This window comes from Phyllobates terribilis, unplaced genomic scaffold (genome assembly GCF_046119375.1).
Source record: "Phyllobates terribilis strain yellow unplaced genomic scaffold, ASM4611937v1 Scaffold_5__5_contigs__length_657084704, whole genome shotgun sequence".
Lineage (NCBI taxonomy): Eukaryota > Metazoa > Chordata > Amphibia > Anura > Dendrobatidae > Phyllobates > Phyllobates terribilis.
Window position 1 is genome coordinate 414,330,953 of NW_027362765.1, and position 19,989 is coordinate 414,350,941.

The 19,989-nt window shown below is 42.7% G+C and overlaps 1 long non-coding RNA gene across 1 annotated transcript; it reads right to left on the reverse strand.

Moving 5' to 3' along the window:
* Window positions 1-8,791: 8,791 nt before the first annotated feature.
* LOC141273391 (uncharacterized) lies at window positions 8,792-9,293 on the reverse strand. Its single transcript, XR_012322093.1, has 2 exons — window positions 9,146-9,293; window positions 8,792-9,071 (listed from the first exon to the last, which is right to left on the reverse strand). It is a non-coding gene; the product is annotated as an uncharacterized lncRNA (long non-coding RNA).
* Window positions 9,294-19,989: the final 10,696 nt, after the last annotated feature.

The window sequence follows — 19,989 nt, forward strand, 5'->3', positions numbered from 1 at the left end:
CTTATAAAAATGAACAAGGGCTGGATTGGGCCAGACTTCTCAACACCACCGAATGATAGCAGCGTAACATAAACTCAAATATAGTGTCTTTTTTGGGAGGTCTAACTCTATTTCCAGTAATGATAAGAAAAAACGCAGCACTACTGGACCTGGGTGCTTGAGTAGGGTCCAAAGCCTTGAGATATAGTGATAACCTTAGCACACCAATTGATATAAAAGGTACTTTTATTAGCAGTCCACAGTAAAGACGTTTCGGTCAACACGACCTTCATCAGTGTACTGCATATAAACAGAAATATACAGAAATAGAGACATTATAGTGATTGTAAAATTACAATATATATTATGAGACATATATAAAGACAAGAGGTCTATGTGTCTATGTAACCTTTATCCAGCAAATAAAATAAGAAGAACGGAGCAACCTACCAAATTACTGGGATGGGAGCAGGAAAGAGGAAGGAGATGGGACCCAATACTGGGGATCCTATGGAGAGAGTGCATACCATGAAGATATGTGGAACTGGAATAGGGTGAGGGCTATAAGAGAGGAAAACATACCGTGTAGGTGAAGAGCCTGAAGTAAAGTGCTGCCTGGATCGCGGTATCCACCGCTGGATATTAGCAGGGTGTGTGTATAGAGGGACTGGCTATAAGTATGGGTGTAGGAGAGGAGGATTTGGCAGTCAGCCAATGAGAGCAGTGAAAGTGCCGGTGAATAGCGCTAGATGCGGTGACGTCACAGGAAGTGACGCGAGGCGGGGAGGTGCCGGCTTCTGATTGGTCCGGTGCCGCGCATGCGCACATGCGTGCGTGTCAGCCGGCGTGCAGGTGCGTTCCAGGGACCAGGAAGTGGTTTCTGTATTTGGAGTATGTGATATACTGCCGGAAAAAAGAAGCAGGAAGCGTTTCACCATCGGGAGGGAGGGTTGGAGAGGTATGGAAGGACGAGGGTGGGTATGGATCCATAATCTGTAACATGAAATAAATTGTCAGTTGAAGTTACATGGCACAACACAGTCAAAAGCACATCACAATATTGTTATGATATCCTGTAATAGGTAGGTATGCATCAATCATGGATCTCATGATAAACAACAAATAAGGATTAAATGTTAATCCATTAAAGAGTGAGAGGGATATCCATACATAAACTAAGGTCCCTGCTTGAGCAATATGTGACCAGGTGAATTTAAATAAAATAAGTGAAGATCATAATCGTAGTGTGGTCAAGATACCATATAATAGGTGAATGTACGTCAATCATGATCCTACTGATAAAAAAGTAAAATAAAGATTAGATATTGACCCATTGTGGAGTAGGAGGGATATACTCATATAGGCTGGGGTCCCTACTGGAGTAATACCGGATCAGGTGAATTTAAATAAATGAGTGAAGATCATAATCCTTATTGAGCCCTTTGGGATAAAGGGACTGCAGTTGATGAATCCAAAATGCCTCTCTCTGTTTGAGGGTTTGGATTCGATTGCCCCCACGGCGGAGTGGTCTGATTTGTTCTATGACTTGGAATCGCAATTGGGACACATTGTGTCCTGCTGCTATGAAGTGTTGGGGAATAGGTAAAAGTAAATTTTTGCATCTGATGGTGGATTTGTGTTTGGAGATTCTGTCTTTGATAGGTTGAGTTGTTTCCCCTACATAGACCAGGCCACAGGGGCATTTCACTAGGTATACAACAAAATTCGTGTCGCAGGTATAGTAACCCTTAATGTTGTATTTCTTGCCTGTTTGTGGGTGATGGATAGTATCCCCTCTAAGGATATTGTGACACTGATGACAATGTAGACATGGAAAGGTTCCTTTCTTAGGGGTTTGTAGAAATCTTTGCTGGGGACCAAGGGACGATGTCCCTATGTCAGCTCGGACTAATGAATCTCTGATGTTAGGTGCTCTTTTAAAGCAAGGTAGAAAAGGTTGATGAAAAGATTTGATGGTAGGGTAGCCTGTTTGAAGAATATTCCAATGTTTCCGTATCGTGCGGTGTATGGTGTAAGCTAGAGGATGATATGTATGTACAAATGGAATACGATCGGATGTCTCTCGTCGTGGTTGTGTATGGTGGTCCTGTGATTCATGAAGGAGGTCCTGAGGATATCCTCTTTCTACGAATTTCTGTGTCATTTCTTTTACTCTGACTTCTCGTAATGTCATATCTGTCACAATACGTTCAACCCTCCGGAATTGTGATTTGGGAATGGCATGTTTCATGGGGGTTGGGTGGTTGCTTGCAAAATGTAGAAGTGTATTGCGATCTGTGGATTTCCTATAGATGTCAGTGGTCAATAGTCCTGAGGCATCTTTGATAACTAGAGTATCTAGAAAGTTGATCTGATGCGGGTGGTGGTTGAGAGTAAAATGTAAACCTGGACAGGAGGTATTAAGAGCCATAAAGAATTCATCTAAAGTGTCCTGGGAACCTGTCCAGATACAAAAGACGTCGTCTATGTATCGTTTCCATAGAATGGAATGTTCTTGAAACAATGGATTGCTGTATACATACTGTGTCTCAAAAGTGGACATGTAGGAGTTTGCGTAAGGGGGGGCTACATTAGAGCCCATTGCGGTCCCCTTGGTCTGTATGTAAAATGTATCCTGAAAGAGGAAGTAGTTATGTGTAAGGACTATTGTTAGGAGTTCTACGGTTAAGTCAATTATAGATGGGTTGGTATCTGAGTCCCTCAACATTTGTGTGACAGCTTGGATACCCCGATCATGGGGAATTGAGGTATAGAGGCTGGTGACGTCTAAGGACACTAAGATGGCTTCTGGAGGAACTTGTTTGAGTGTTTTGATGATCTCAAGAAAGGCACCTGTATCTAATAGATAAGATGGACTTTTTTGGGTGAGTGGTGTGAGGATCTTCTCTAAAAAGATTGCCAGAGGTGATAAAACGGAATCTGTAGAGGCCACAATAGGACGCCCGGGGGGTTGGGTAAGACTTTTGTGGATTTTGGGTAAGACATAAAATACCGGTATAATTGGATGTGGATTTATTAAGTATTCATACGTTTTTAAGTCAATGACATTGGCTGTTAAAAAACGTTGTAGTGTCGAGGTGATGAGTGTTTGTATTTTTGTGGTCGGGTCCGTAGATAGTTTACGGTATGTGGACTCATCATTAAGTTGTCTTAGAATTTCCGTAATGTAATCACATTTGTTCATGACCACTACCGCTCCACCTTTATCAGCTGGCTTTATTATCAAATCTTTGTCCTCTTGCAGGCTTCGTAGGGCCTGTCGGTCAAGAGGAGAGAGATTCGTCTGATAATGTGTTCTGCCCTTGTCAATATTGGAGCGCAATTTTTGAAACGCCCCATCCACGAACCCTATGAAGGTTTCAAGTGGATGTGTGCCTCGAGGAGGCCTATATTTGCTCTTAGACCGGAGACCTAAGTCTTGGGCTGTGATATCGGTCGTAATGACCGGAGGAGTGGCGTTAGAAGGATTATGTGCAAAGTGAGTTTTCAGACGTAAGGTACGGTAAAAGCGTTGTAGCTCCATGTCTAATTTAAAGGTATTGTATTTGTATGTGGGGCAGAAGGAAAGTCCCTTTTGGAGAACAGATGTTTGTGCAACGTTGAGAGTTTTGGAAGAGATATTTACCACCAGTTGTGGGTCTGTGATCGGGTAATTCGTGTGAAGTCCAGATTTCCCCTTGTTCCTATTGCCTCGCCTCGTCTTCTTCTGTTGGGACGTCTTCGTGTTTGACCTAAAAAAGGAACAGACTGAATAGTGGACTGTCTTTGGTCCATGTCGGATCCGGAGGAAGTGTAGTCGGTTGAAGACTTGGCTGTGCGGTGGGTATATTTGTTTGTAGAGGGATTGTCTCGCCATCTGTATACTCGGTTCTGTTCGTAGTCCTGGAGATCTCTAGCGAACTTGTTCCTTTTTCTAGTTTCGGTATCACGTTTGTGCAGATCAATGTTGGTCTGGATTTTGCTTTGAAGCGTCTGGAGATCCTCAGGGCTGATCGAAGTCGTCAATTGGGATTCGATGTTTTTGATCTGTTCCTTCGTTGTAGTGATTGCCTTATGTAAAAAGTCCACTGTTAGTAGCATCAAATCAAAAGAACATTTATTAAGGATGAGTTCAAATTTGCTACAATAATCAGGAATGTCAGAGAAAAGAGTAGGACGGATTGGTACCCTTAGTCCCCTAGGAATCCTCTGAACTCTTAAATACTCTGTGAGTGTTGCGCAGTGTAACTCAATATTGGTGAGATGTCTGCGTTCTTTTTCCAGGTCCCGCCCACGTGTTTCGCTGGGTGGTACCCTAAGGAATTCGCTGGAAAGGTTGGTTTGGGAAATGATGTTAGATGCTTCATCTGCGTTATATGAAAAGGTTACTGATGACATGACACAACAGTGTGCTTGCGGACAGGAGTAAGTAATGATAAGAAAAAACGCAGCACTACTGGACCTGGGTGCTTGAGTAGGGTCCAAAGCCTTGAGATATAGTGATAACCTCAGCACACCAATTGATATAAAAGGTACTTTTATTAGCAGTCCACAGTAAAGACGTTTCGGTCAACACGACCTTCATCAGTGTACTGCATATAAACAGAAATATACAGAAATAGAGACATTATAGTGATTGTAAAATTACAATATATATTATGAGACATATATAAAGACAAGAGGTCTATGTGTCTATGTAACCTTTATCCAGCAAATAAAATAAGAAGAACGGAGCAACCTACCAAATTACTGGGATGGGAGCAGGAAAGAGGAAGGAGATGGGACCCAATACTGGGGATCCTATGGAGAGAGTGCATACCATGAAGATATGTGGAACTGGAATAGGGTGAGGGCTATAAGAGAGGAAAACATACCGTGTAGGTGAAGAGCCTGAAGTAAAGTGCTGCCTGGATCGCGGTATCCACCGCTGGATATTAGCAGGGTGTGTGTATAGAGGGACTGGCTATAAGTATGGGTGTAGGAGAGGAGGATTTGGCAGTCAGCCAATGAGAGCAGTGAAAGTGCCGGTGAATAGCGCTAGATGCGGTGACGTCACAGGAAGTGACGCGAGGCGGGGAGGTGCCGGCTTCTGATTGGTCCGGTGCCGCGCATGCGCACATGCGTGCGTGTCAGCCGGCGTGCAGGTGCGTTCCAGGGACCAGGAAGTGGTTTCTGTATTTGGAGTATGTGATATACTGCCGGAAAAAAGAAGCAGGAAGCGTTTCACCATCGGGAGGGAGGGTTGGAGAGGTATGGAAGGACGAGGGTGGGTATGGATCCATAATCTGTAACATGAAATAAATTGTCAGTTGAAGTTACATGGCACAACACAGTCAAAAGCACATCACAATATTGTTATGATATCCTGTAATAGGTAGGTATGCATCAATCATGGATCTCATGATAAACAACAAATAAGGATTAAATGTTAATCCATTAAAGAGTGAGAGGGATATCCATACATAAACTAAGGTCCCTGCTTGAGCAATATGTGACCAGGTGAATTTAAATAAAATAAGTGAAGATCATAATCGTAGTGTGGTCAAGATACCATATAATAGGTGAATGTACGTCAATCATGATCCTACTGATAAAAAAGTAAAATAAAGATTAGATATTGACCCATTGTGGAGTAGGAGGGATATACTCATATAGGCTGGGGTCCCTACTGGAGTAATACCGGATCAGGTGAATTTAAATAAATGAGTGAAGATCATAATCCTTATTGAGCCCTTTGGGATAAAGGGACTGCAGTTGATGAATCCAAAATGCCTCTCTCTGTTTGAGGGTTTGGATTCGATTGCCCCCACGGCGGAGTGGTCTGATTTGTTCTATGACTTGGAATCGCAATTGGGACACATTGTGTCCTGCTGCTATGAAGTGTTGGGGAATAGGTAAAAGTAAATTTTTGCATCTGATGGTGGATTTGTGTTTGGAGATTCTGTCTTTGATAGGTTGAGTTGTTTCCCCTACATAGACCAGGCCACAGGGGCATTTCACTAGGTATACAGCAAAATTCGTGTCGCAGGTATAGTAACCCTTAATGTTGTATTTCTTGCCTGTTTGTGGGTGATGGATAGTATCCCCTCTAAGGATATTGTGACACTGATGACAATGTAGACATGGAAAGGTTCCTTTCTTAGGGGTTTGTAGAAATCTTTGCTGGGGACCAAGGGACGATGTCCCTATGTCAGCTCGGACTAATGAATCTCTGATGTTAGGTGCTCTTTTAAAGCAAGGTAGAAAAGGTTGATGAAAAGATTTGATGGTAGGGTAGCCTGTTTGAAGAATATTCCAATGTTTCCGTATCGTGCGGTGTATGGTGTAAGCTAGAGGATGATATGTATGTACAAATGGAATACGATCGGATGTCTCTCGTCGTGGTTGTGTATGGTGGTCCTGTGATTCATGAAGGAGGTCCTGAGGATATCCTCTTTCTACGAATTTCTGTGTCATTTCTTTTACTCTGACTTCTCGTAATGTCATATCTGTCACAATACGTTCAACCCTCCGGAATTGTGATTTGGGAATGGCATGTTTCATGGGGGTTGGGTGGTTGCTTGCAAAATGTAGAAGTGTATTGCGATCTGTGGATTTCCTATAGATGTCAGTGGTCAATAGTCCTGAGGCATCTTTGATAACTAGAGTATCTAGAAAGTTGATCTGATGCGGGTGGTGGTTGAGAGTAAAATGTAAACCTGGACAGGAGGTATTAAGAGCCATAAAGAATTCATCTAAAGTGTCCTGGGAACCTGTCCAGATACAAAAGACGTCGTCTATGTATCGTTTCCATAGAATGGAATGTTCTTGAAACAATGGATTGCTGTATACATACTGTGTCTCAAAAGTGGACATGTAGGAGTTTGCGTAAGGGGGGGCTACATTAGAGCCCATTGCGGTCCCCTTGGTCTGTATGTAAAATGTATCCTGAAAGAGGAAGTAGTTATGTGTAAGGACTATTGTTAGGAGTTCTACGGTTAAGTCAATTATAGATGGGTTGGTATCTGAGTCCCTCAACATTTGTGTGACAGCTTGGATACCCCGATCATGGGGAATTGAGGTATAGAGGCTGGTGACGTCTAAGGACACTAAGATGGCTTCTGGAGGAACTTGTTTGAGTGTTTTGATGATCTCAAGAAAGGCACCTGTATCTAATAGATAAGATGGACTTTTTTGGGTGAGTGGTGTGAGGATCTTCTCTAAAAAGATTGCCAGAGGTGATAAAACGGAATCTGTAGAGGCCACAATAGGACGCCCGGGGGGTTGGGTAAGACTTTTGTGGATTTTGGGTAAGACATAAAATACCGGTATAATTGGATGTGGATTTATTAAGTATTCATACGTTTTTAAGTCAATGACATTGGCTGTTAAAAAACGTTGTAGTGTCGAGGTGATGAGTGTTTGTATTTTTGTGGTCGGGTCCGTAGATAGTTTACGGTATGTGGACTCATCATTAAGTTGTCTTAGAATTTCCGTAATGTAATCACATTTGTTCATGACCACTACCGCTCCACCTTTATCAGCTGGCTTTATTATCAAATCTTTGTCCTCTTGCAGGCTTCGTAGGGCCTGTCGGTCAAGAGGAGAGAGATTCGTCTGATAATGTGTTCTGCCCTTGTCAATATTGGAGCGCAATTTTTGAAACGCCCCATCCACGAACCCTATGAAGGTTTCAAGTGGATGTGTGCCTCGAGGAGGCCTATATTTGCTCTTAGACCGGAGACCTAAGTCTTGGGCTGTGATATCGGTCGTAATGACCGGAGGAGTGGCGTTAGAAGGATTATGTGCAAAGTGAGTTTTCAGACGTAAGGTACGGTAAAAGCGTTGTAGCTCCATGTCTAATTTAAAGGTATTGTATTTGTATGTGGGGCAGAAGGAAAGTCCCTTTTGGAGAACAGATGTTTGTGCAACGTTGAGAGTTTTGGAAGAGATATTTACCACCAGTTGTGGGTCTGTGATCGGGTAATTCGTGTGAAGTCCAGATTTCCCCTTGTTCCTATTGCCTCGCCTCGTCTTCTTCTGTTGGGACGTCTTCGTGTTTGACCTAAAAAAGGAACAGACTGAATAGTGGACTGTCTTTGGTCCATGTCGGATCCGGAGGAAGTGTAGTCGGTTGAAGACTTGGCTGTGCGGTGGGTATATTTGTTTGTAGAGGGATTGTCTCGCCATCTGTATACTCGGTTCTGTTCGTAGTCCTGGAGATCTCTAGCGAACTTGTTCCTTTTTCTAGTTTCGGTATCACGTTTGTGCAGATCAATGTTGGTCTGGATTTTGCTTTGAAGCGTCTGGAGATCCTCAGGGCTGATCGAAGTCGTCAATTGGGATTCGATGTTTTTGATCTGTTCCTTCGTTGTAGTGATTGCCTTATGTAAAAAGTCCACTGTTAGTAGCATCAAATCAAAAGAACATTTATTAAGGATGAGTTCAAATTTGCTACAATAATCAGGAATGTCAGAGAAAAGAGTAGGACGGATTGGTACCCTTAGTCCCCTAGGAATCCTCTGAACTCTTAAATACTCTGTGAGTGTTGCGCAGTGTAACTCAATATTGGTGAGATGTCTGCGTTCTTTTTCCAGGTCCCGCCCACGTGTTTCGCTGGGTGGTACCCTAAGGAATTCGCTGGAAAGGTTGGTTTGGGAAATGATGTTAGATGCTTCATCTGCGTTATATGAAAAGGTTACTGATGACATGACACAACAGTGTGCTTGCGGACAGGAGTAAGTAATGATAAGAAAAAACGCAGCACTACTGGACCTGGGTGCTTGAGTAGGGTCCAAAGCCTTGAGATATAGTGATAACCTCAGCACACCAATTGATATAAAAGGTACTTTTATTAGCAGTCCACAGTAAAGACGTTTCGGTCAACACGACCTTCATCAGTGTACTGCATATAAACAGAAATATACAGAAATAGAGACATTATAGTGATTGTAAAATTACAATATATATTATGAGACATATATAAAGACAAGAGGTCTATGTGTCTATGTAACCTTTATCCAGCAAATAAAATAAGAAGAACGGAGCAACCTACCAAATTACTGGGATGGGAGCAGGAAAGAGGAAGGAGATGGGACCCAATACTGGGGATCCTATGGAGAGAGTGCATACCATGAAGATATGTGGAACTGGAATAGGGTGAGGGCTATAAGAGAGGAAAACATACCGTGTAGGTGAAGAGCCTGAAGTAAAGTGCTGCCTGGATCGCGGTATCCACCGCTGGATATTAGCAGGGTGTGTGTATAGAGGGACTGGCTATAAGTATGGGTGTAGGAGAGGAGGATTTGGCAGTCAGCCAATGAGAGCAGTGAAAGTGCCGGTGAATAGCGCTAGATGCGGTGACGTCACAGGAAGTGACGCGAGGCGGGGAGGTGCCGGCTTCTGATTGGTCCGGTGCCGCGCATGCGCACATGCGTGCGTGTCAGCCGGCGTGCAGGTGCGTTCCAGGGACCAGGAAGTGGTTTCTGTATTTGGAGTATGTGATATACTGCCGGAAAAAAGAAGCAGGAAGCGTTTCACCATCGGGAGGGAGGGTTGGAGAGGTATGGAAGGACGAGGGTGGGTATGGATCCATAATCTGTAACATGAAATAAATTGTCAGTTGAAGTTACATGGCACAACACAGTCAAAAGCACATCACAATATTGTTATGATATCCTGTAATAGGTAGGTATGCATCAATCATGGATCTCATGATAAACAACAAATAAGGATTAAATGTTAATCCATTAAAGAGTGAGAGGGATATCCATACATAAACTAAGGTCCCTGCTTGAGCAATATGTGACCAGGTGAATTTAAATAAAATAAGTGAAGATCATAATCGTAGTGTGGTCAAGATACCATATAATAGGTGAATGTACGTCAATCATGATCCTACTGATAAAAAAGTAAAATAAAGATTAGATATTGACCCATTGTGGAGTAGGAGGGATATACTCATATAGGCTGGGGTCCCTACTGGAGTAATACCGGATCAGGTGAATTTAAATAAATGAGTGAAGATCATAATCCTTATTGCGCTCCAATATTGACAAGGGCAGAACACATTATCAGACGAATCTCTCTCCTCTTGACCGACAGGCCCTACGAAGCCTGCAAGAGGACAAAGATTTGATAATAAAGCCAGCTGATAAAGGTGGAGCGGTAGTGGTCATGAACAAATGTGATTACATTACGGAAATTCTAAGACAACTTAATGATGAGTCCACATACCGTAAACTATCTACGGACCCGACCACAAAAATACAAACACTCATCACCTCGACACTACAACGTTTTTTAACAGCCAATGTCATTGACTTAAAAACGTATGAATACTTAATAAATCCACATCCAATTATACCGGTATTTTATGTCTTACCCAAAATCCACAAAAGTCTTACCCAACCCCCCGGGCGTCCTATTGTGGCCTCTACAGATTCCGTTTTATCACCTCTGGCAATCTTTTTAGAGAAGATCCTCACACCACTCACCCAAAAAAGTCCATCTTATCTATTAGATACAGGTGCCTTTCTTGAGATCATCAAAACACTCAAACAAGTTCCTCCAGAAGCCATCTTAGTGTCCTTAGACGTCACCAGCCTCTATACCTCAATTCCCCATGATCGGGGTATCCAAGCTGTCACACAAATGTTGAGGGACTCAGATACCAACCCATCTATAATTGACTTAACCGTAGAACTCCTAACAATAGTCCTTACACATAACTACTTCCTCTTTCAGGATACATTTTACATACAGACCAAGGGGACCGCAATGGGCTCTAATGTAGCCCCCCCTTACGCAAACTCCTACATGTCCACTTTTGAGACACAGTATGTATACAGCAATCCATTGTTTCAAGAACATTCCATTCTATGGAAACGATACATAGACGACGTCTTTTGTATCTGGACAGGTTCCCAGGACACTTTAGATGAATTCTTTATGGCTCTTAATACCTCCTGTCCAGGTTTACATTTTACTCTCAACCACCACCCGCATCAGATCAACTTTCTAGATACTCTAGTTATCAAAGATGCCTCAGGACTATTGACCACTGACATCTATAGGAAATCCACAGATCGCAATACACTTCTACATTTTGCAAGCAACCACCCAACCCCCATGAAACATGCCATTCCCAAATCACAATTCCGGAGGGTTGAACGTATTGTGACAGATATGACATTACGAGAAGTCAGAGTAAAAGAAATGACACAGAAATTCGTAGAAAGAGGATATCCTCAGGACCTCCTTCATGAATCACAGGACCACCATACACAACCACGACGAGAGACATCCGATCGTATTCCATTTGTACATACATATCATCCTCTAGCTTACACCATACACCGCACGATACGGAAACATTGGAATATTCTTCAAACAGGCTACCCTACCATCAAATCTTTTCATCAACCTTTTCTACCTTGCTTTAAAAGAGCACCTAACATCAGAGATTCATTAGTCCGAGCTGACATAGGGACATCGTCCCTTGGTCCCCAGCAAAGATTTCTACAAACCCCTAAGAAAGGAACCTTTCCATGTCTACATTGTCATCAGTGTCACAATATCCTTAGAGGGGATACTATCCATCACCCACAAACAGGCAAGAAATACAACATTAAGGGTTACTATACCTGCGACACGAATTTTGTTGTATACCTAGTGAAATGCCCCTGTGGCCTGGTCTATGTAGGGGAAACAACTCAACCTATCAAAGACAGAATCTCCAAACACAAATCCACCATCAGATGCAAAAATTTACTTTTACCTATTCCCCAACACTTCATAGCAGCAGGACACAATGTGTCCCAATTGCGATTCCAAGTCATAGAACAAATCAGACCACTCCGCCGTGGGGGCAATCGAATCCAAACCCTCAAACAGAGAGAGGCATTTTGGATTCATCAACTGCAGTCCCTTTATCCCAAAGGGCTCAATAAGGATTATGATCTTCACTCATTTATTTAAATTCACCTGATCCGGTATTACTCCAGTAGGGACCCCAGCCTATATGAGTATATCCCTCCTACTCCACAATGGGTCAATATCTAATCTTTATTTTACTTTTTTATCAGTAGGATCATGATTGACGTACATTCACCTATTATATGGTATCTTGACCACACTACGATTATGATCTTCACTTATTTTATTTAAATTCACCTGGTCACATATTGCTCAAGCAGGGACCTTAGTTTATGTATGGATATCCCTCTCACTCTTTAATGGATTAACATTTAATCCTTATTTGTTGTTTATCATGAGATCCATGATTGATGCATACCTACCTATTACAGGATATCATAACAATATTGTGATGTGCTTTTGACTGTGTTGTGCCATGTAACTTCAACTGACAATTTATTTCATGTTACAGATTATGGATCCATACCCACCCTCGTCCTTCCATACCTCTCCAACCCTCCCTCCCGATGGTGAAACGCTTCCTGCTTCTTTTTTCCGGCAGTATATCACATACTCCAAATACAGAAACCACTTCCTGGTCCCTGGAACGCACCTGCACGCCGGCTGACACGCACGCATGTGCGCATGCGCGGCACCGGACCAATCAGAAGCCGGCACCTCCCCGCCTCGCGTCACTTCCTGTGACGTCACCGCATCTAGCGCTATTCACCGGCACTTTCACTGCTCTCATTGGCTGACTGCCAAATCCTCCTCTCCTACACCCATACTTATAGCCAGTCCCTCTATACACACACCCTGCTAATATCCAGCGGTGGATACCGCGATCCAGGCAGCACTTTACTTCAGGCTCTTCACCTACACGGTATGTTTTCCTCTCTTATAGCCCTCACCCTATTCCAGTTCCACATATCTTCATGGTATGCACTCTCTCCATAGGATCCCCAGTATTGGGTCCCATCTCCTTCCTCTTTCCTGCTCCCATCCCAGTAATTTGGTAGGTTGCTCCGTTCTTCTTATTTTATTTGCTGGATAAAGGTTACATAGACACATAGACCTCTTGTCTTTATATATGTCTCATAATATATATTGTAATTTTACAATCACTATAATGTCTCTATTTCTGTATATTTCTGTTTATATGCAGTACACTGATGAAGGTCGTGTTGACCGAAACGTCTTTACTGTGGACTGCTAATAAAAGTACCTTTTATATCAATTGGTGTGCTGAGGTTATCACTATATCTCAAGGCTTTGGACCCTACTCAAGCACCCAGGTCCAGTAGTGCTGCGTTTTTTCTTATCATTACTTACTCCTGTCCGCAAGCACACTGTTGTGTCATGTCATCAGTAACCTTTTCATATAACGCAGATGAAGCATCTAACATCATTTCCCAAACCAACCTTTCCAGCGAATTCCTTAGGGTACCACCCAGCGAAACACGTGGGCGGGACCTGGAAAAAGAACGCAGACATCTCACCAATATTGAGTTACACTGCGCAACACTCACAGAGTATTTAAGAGTTCAGAGGATTCCTAGGGGACTAAGGGTACCAATCCGTCCTACTCTTTTCTCTGACATTCCTGATTATTGTAGCAAATTTGAACTCATCCTTAATAAATGTTCTTTTGATTTGATGCTACTAACAGTGGACTTTTTACATAAGGCAATCACTACAACGAAGGAACAGATCAAAAACATCGAATCCCAATTGACGACTTCGATCAGCCCTGAGGATCTCCAGACGCTTCAAAGCAAAATCCAGACCAACATTGATCTGCACAAACGTGATACCGAAACTAGAAAAAGGAACAAGTTCGCTAGAGATCTCCAGGACTACGAACAGAACCGAGTATACAGATGGCGAGACAATCCCTCTACAAACAAATATACCCACCGCACAGCCAAGTCTTCAACCGACTACACTTCCTCCGGATCCGACATGGACCAAAGACAGTCCACTATTCAGTCTGTTCCTTTTTTAGGTCAAACACGAAGACGTCCCAACAGAAGAAGACGAGGCGAGGCAATAGGAACAAGGGGAAATCTGGACTTCACACGAATTACCCGATCACAGACCCACAACTGGTGGTAAATATCTCTTCCAAAACTCTCAACGTTGCACAAACATCTGTTCTCCAAAAGGGACTTTCCTTCTGCCCCACATACAAATACAATACCTTTAAATTAGACATGGAGCTACAACGCTTTTACCGTACCTTACGTCTGAAAACTCACTTTGCACATAATCCTTCTAACGCCACTCCTCCGGTCATTACGACCGATATCACAGCCCAAGACTTAGGTCTCCGGTCTAAGAGCAAATATAGGCCTCCTCGAGGCACACATCCACTTGAAACCTTCATAGGGTTCGTGGATGGGGCGTTTCAAAAATTGCGCTCCAATATTGACAAGGGCAGAACACATTATCAGACGAATCTCTCTCCTCTTGACCGACAGGCCCTACGAAGCCTGCAAGAGGACAAAGATTTGATAATAAAGCCAGCTGATAAAGGTGGAGCGGTAGTGGTCATGAACAAATGTGATTACATTACGGAAATTCTAAGACAACTTAATGATGAGTCCACATACCGTAAACTATCTACGGACCCGACCACAAAAATACAAACACTCATCACCTCGACACTACAACGTTTTTTAACAGCCAATGTCATTGACTTAAAAACGTATGAATACTTAATAAATCCACATCCAATTATACCGGTATTTTATGTCTTACCCAAAATCCACAAAAGTCTTACCCAACCCCCCGGGCGTCCTATTGTGGCCTCTACAGATTCCGTTTTATCACCTCTGGCAATCTTTTTAGAGAAGATCCTCACACCACTCACCCAAAAAAGTCCATCTTATCTATTAGATACAGGTGCCTTTCTTGAGATCATCAAAACACTCAAACAAGTTCCTCCAGAAGCCATCTTAGTGTCCTTAGACGTCACCAGCCTCTATACCTCAATTCCCCATGATCGGGGTATCCAAGCTGTCACACAAATGTTGAGGGACTCAGATACCAACCCATCTATAATTGACTTAACCGTAGAACTCCTAACAATAGTCCTTACACATAACTACTTCCTCTTTCAGGATACATTTTACATACAGACCAAGGGGACCGCAATGGGCTCTAATGTAGCCCCCCCTTACGCAAACTCCTACATGTCCACTTTTGAGACACAGTATGTATACAGCAATCCATTGTTTCAAGAACATTCCATTCTATGGAAACGATACATAGACGACGTCTTTTGTATCTGGACAGGTTCCCAGGACACTTTAGATGAATTCTTTATGGCTCTTAATACCTCCTGTCCAGGTTTACATTTTACTCTCAACCACCACCCGCATCAGATCAACTTTCTAGATACTCTAGTTATCAAAGATGCCTCAGGACTATTGACCACTGACATCTATAGGAAATCCACAGATCGCAATACACTTCTACATTTTGCAAGCAACCACCCAACCCCCATGAAACATGCCATTCCCAAATCACAATTCCGGAGGGTTGAACGTATTGTGACAGATATGACATTACGAGAAGTCAGAGTAAAAGAAATGACACAGAAATTCGTAGAAAGAGGATATCCTCAGGACCTCCTTCATGAATCACAGGACCACCATACACAACCACGACGAGAGACATCCGATCGTATTCCATTTGTACATACATATCATCCTCTAGCTTACACCATACACCGCACGATACGGAAACATTGGAATATTCTTCAAACAGGCTACCCTACCATCAAATCTTTTCATCAACCTTTTCTACCTTGCTTTAAAAGAGCACCTAACATCAGAGATTCATTAGTCCGAGCTGACATAGGGACATCGTCCCTTGGTCCCCAGCAAAGATTTCTACAAACCCCTAAGAAAGGAACCTTTCCATGTCTACATTGTCATCAGTGTCACAATATCCTTAGAGGGGATACTATCCATCACCCACAAACAGGCAAGAAATACAACATTAAGGGTTACTATACCTGCGACACGAATTTTGTTGTATACCTAGTGAAATGCCCCTGTGGCCTGGTCTATGTAGGGGAAACAACTCAACCTATCAAAGACAGAATCTCCAAACACAAATCCACCATCAGATGCAAAAATTTACTTTTACCTATTCCCCAACACTTCATAGCAGCAGGACACAATGTGTCCCAATTGCGATTCCAAGTCATAGAACAAATCAGACCACTCCGCCGTGGGGGCAATCGAATCCAAACCCTCAAACAGAGAGAGGCATTTTGGATTCATCAACTGCAGTCCCTTTATCCCAAAGGGCTCAATAAGGATTATGATCTTCACTCATTTATTTAAATTCACCTGATCCGGTATTACTCCAGTAGGGACCCCAGCCTATATGAGTATATCCCTCCTACTCCACAATGGGTCAATATCTAATCTTTATTTTACTTTTTTATCAGTAGGATCATGATTGACGTACATTCACCTATTATATGGTATCTTGACCACACTACGATTATGATCTTCACTTATTTTATTTAAATTCACCTGGTCACATATTGCTCAAGCAGGGACCTTAGTTTATGTATGGATATCCCTCTCACTCTTTAATGGATTAACATTTAATCCTTATTTGTTGTTTATCATGAGATCCATGATTGATGCATACCTACCTATTACAGGATATCATAACAATATTGTGATGTGCTTTTGACTGTGTTGTGCCATGTAACTTCAACTGACAATTTATTTCATGTTACAGATTATGGATCCATACCCACCCTCGTCCTTCCATACCTCTCCAACCCTCCCTCCCGATGGTGAAACGCTTCCTGCTTCTTTTTTCCGGCAGTATATCACATACTCCAAATACAGAAACCACTTCCTGGTCCCTGGAACGCACCTGCACGCCGGCTGACACGCACGCATGTGCGCATGCGCGGCACCGGACCAATCAGAAGCCGGCACCTCCCCGCCTCGCGTCACTTCCTGTGACGTCACCGCATCTAGCGCTATTCACCGGCACTTTCACTGCTCTCATTGGCTGACTGCCAAATCCTCCTCTCCTACACCCATACTTATAGCCAGTCCCTCTATACACACACCCTGCTAATATCCAGCGGTGGATACCGCGATCCAGGCAGCACTTTACTTCAGGCTCTTCACCTACACGGTATGTTTTCCTCTCTTATAGCCCTCACCCTATTCCAGTTCCACATATCTTCATGGTATGCACTCTCTCCATAGGATCCCCAGTATTGGGTCCCATCTCCTTCCTCTTTCCTGCTCCCATCCCAGTAATTTGGTAGGTTGCTCCGTTCTTCTTATTTTATTTGCTGGATAAAGGTTACATAGACACATAGACCTCTTGTCTTTATATATGTCTCATAATATATATTGTAATTTTACAATCACTATAATGTCTCTATTTCTGTATATTTCTGTTTATATGCAGTACACTGATGAAGGTCGTGTTGACCGAAACGTCTTTACTGTGGACTGCTAATAAAAGTACCTTTTATATCAATTGGTGTGCTGAGGTTATCACTATAACTCTATTTCCATGCACCTCTGTCTTCACACCCAGACATGGGTATACGCTTCCTGATTTTGTCTATTTGCTCTTGTCCTTCTCTTTCTCTGCATCCTCATCCCCCACCACCATATCACCACTATATGTACCATATCAACATATCTACGTCTCTTGCAAGGGGCATTGGAGTTCCTCCAATTTTTTGGCAGCCCTTGCTTCACTGCATAGGCAAATTGTATGGGAGACACACTTCCTAATAATGGGAGTATTTTTTGCAGGAGGCCTTCCGACCTCTACGTCTCTTGCAAGGGGCATTGGAGTTCCTCCAAATTTTTTGGTAGCCGTTGCTTCACTGCATAGGCAAACAGTATGGGAGACACACTTCCTAATAAAGGGAACAGTTTTTGCAGGAGGCTCTCTGACCTCTACTTTTCTTGCCACTTCCTAATAATGGGAGCATTGTTTTCAGGAGGTCCTCCGACCTGATGGCCCTATAAAAATAGTCTTTGTAACTTTCAGAATCCCTCCGTCATAAATGAATTAAGATGTGTCTGATCAGATATCTCACACACCACATGGCCAGATAAGGTAGTAAAATGTTAAAATGACATTGAATGCATTTGTCTTGGTTGAAAGCAATGCAAAAGTGTAAAAGTGCATCAAAAATGTGTGAACATAGCCCAAGGTGTGGAGGAGGATTTTTGTTTTTGATTATTTATTTTGCCTTATATACAAGTTATTACCCTGGAAAGGATGTTCCTTAACATATTTCCCAGGAAAATCCATTTTGTTTTTGTTTTTGTATGTTGTATTGTGAGTCCCTAAAAGTGGCGTAATTCCTCTGACAACGTTGTTGACAGCATTGACATGGGAGTCAGAAATGCTTCCAGGGGTCTTCCCCATGCTGTTCCCATGTCATTTGAGCACTGTTCCCGTCGATTTGGGCAATTTTTAGGCCCTCTGCGGACAACCGGGGGGAGCGTCTGGAAAAATGCTCGAGTTTCCCATAGATTTACATTGGGCTCATTACTCGGTCCGAGCACGCGAGCATTCCAATTTGCTTGACTCGAACAACGAGCACCCAAGATTTTTAGTGCTTGCTCATCACTACAATTGATGAATTGCCTGTAATCATCTGCAATCCCCAAAACCCGTTCATAATGGCTAACATTAAAAAATACAAGTGAAGACATATAAAATTGAAACAAGAATAAGGCACAAATAGAAAAAAAAGGCGAAAAATGCCCAAAACTAGCCCAAAAAAAGTGTAATGAAAATAATGAATTGGACCCTTTGTTTTTCAATTCTTCACCATTCAAGATCTGTTAGCTGTCAGTAAATGAAAACATTATCTGGCAAAAGGTAAAGAATTAAAATATAGATTTCTCATTTGTATACCAAGAGAACACAGACATCAGGCTAAAAACTGAAGGTGTGCACCTGCCAACCGACAGGGAATGATGATATACTGCTGGTGAATTTCATAGTGTGAGCAGGGTCTGATGAAGATAAGAACAGCAAACACACAGTGGTAATGTAGATACCATATTGCAGCAGGGCTGGCAGAGTCCTACCACCTACAGTAAGGCCTCTTTCACACGTCAGTGTTTTGAGCACGTTTAGTGTCCATTTTCACACGTACTGGAAACACTGACACACGTAAATCTATGGGTCTGCGCACATGTCACTGTTTTACCACGGAACGTGTGTTTGTGAGCAAAACATGCTAACATGTCTGGTTTTTTTCACAGCACGGGCGGCAAAACGTCCCGCACACGTGCATGTCATGCGTGTGACAGTTACCGGCGCCTGGGAATCAGCGGTATAGTTAGAGCTGTTCCCAGGCGCCGGGTGCTGAATGCTGCCCACAACCATTGTCCACTGCTTGTACTGCGATCAGCGCGAGGAAGGGACAATGTTGAGAGTAGTATTCTGCTCTCACTGTGTCCTGGTGTAAAAATAAGAATAAAATAAAAAAATCCTATGCAAAATCCTATACAAAAGTATATCATTTTTCCCTAAAAATAGAGCTACTCTTGTCTACATGCTACATCTGGTATTTCAGTTCTGTACTACTTACATTATTGGTACATTATTGGGTTGGAGCTTTACTACCAGACAAAACACATAGACAGGAGTGGTGCTTTTCTGGGAAAAATACTAATGTTACACGCACGCTGCTAAGTTCAGATAGGGTGGGACGGGTTTCATGAATTCTTTGGAATCCCGGGGGAACTGTTACTCAGGGAGACCATAGGCTGCAGCTTCTCTCAGGCACACGATAGATTCAGTTCCTGACCAGACACATCTGACAAGAGTCTTTTTCAACAGTTTAACAGTGGAATTTAATCTGAAGCACGGCCAGTGCAATTCATGGATATTACAGCAGCAACTTTTCATTACAGTACAGTCTAATAAAGCAGGCACAGTGACGTCAGTCTCTTCAGTAGCATAATTCAGCACAGATTAGATCTCTTAGCAGCACACTTCTATGCATACACAACCACAGGCTTTTTCTTCACAAGGACTCAATAGTACACAGCATTCTTTATCCTGCATGGATATGGAGGGGGGAGGGTT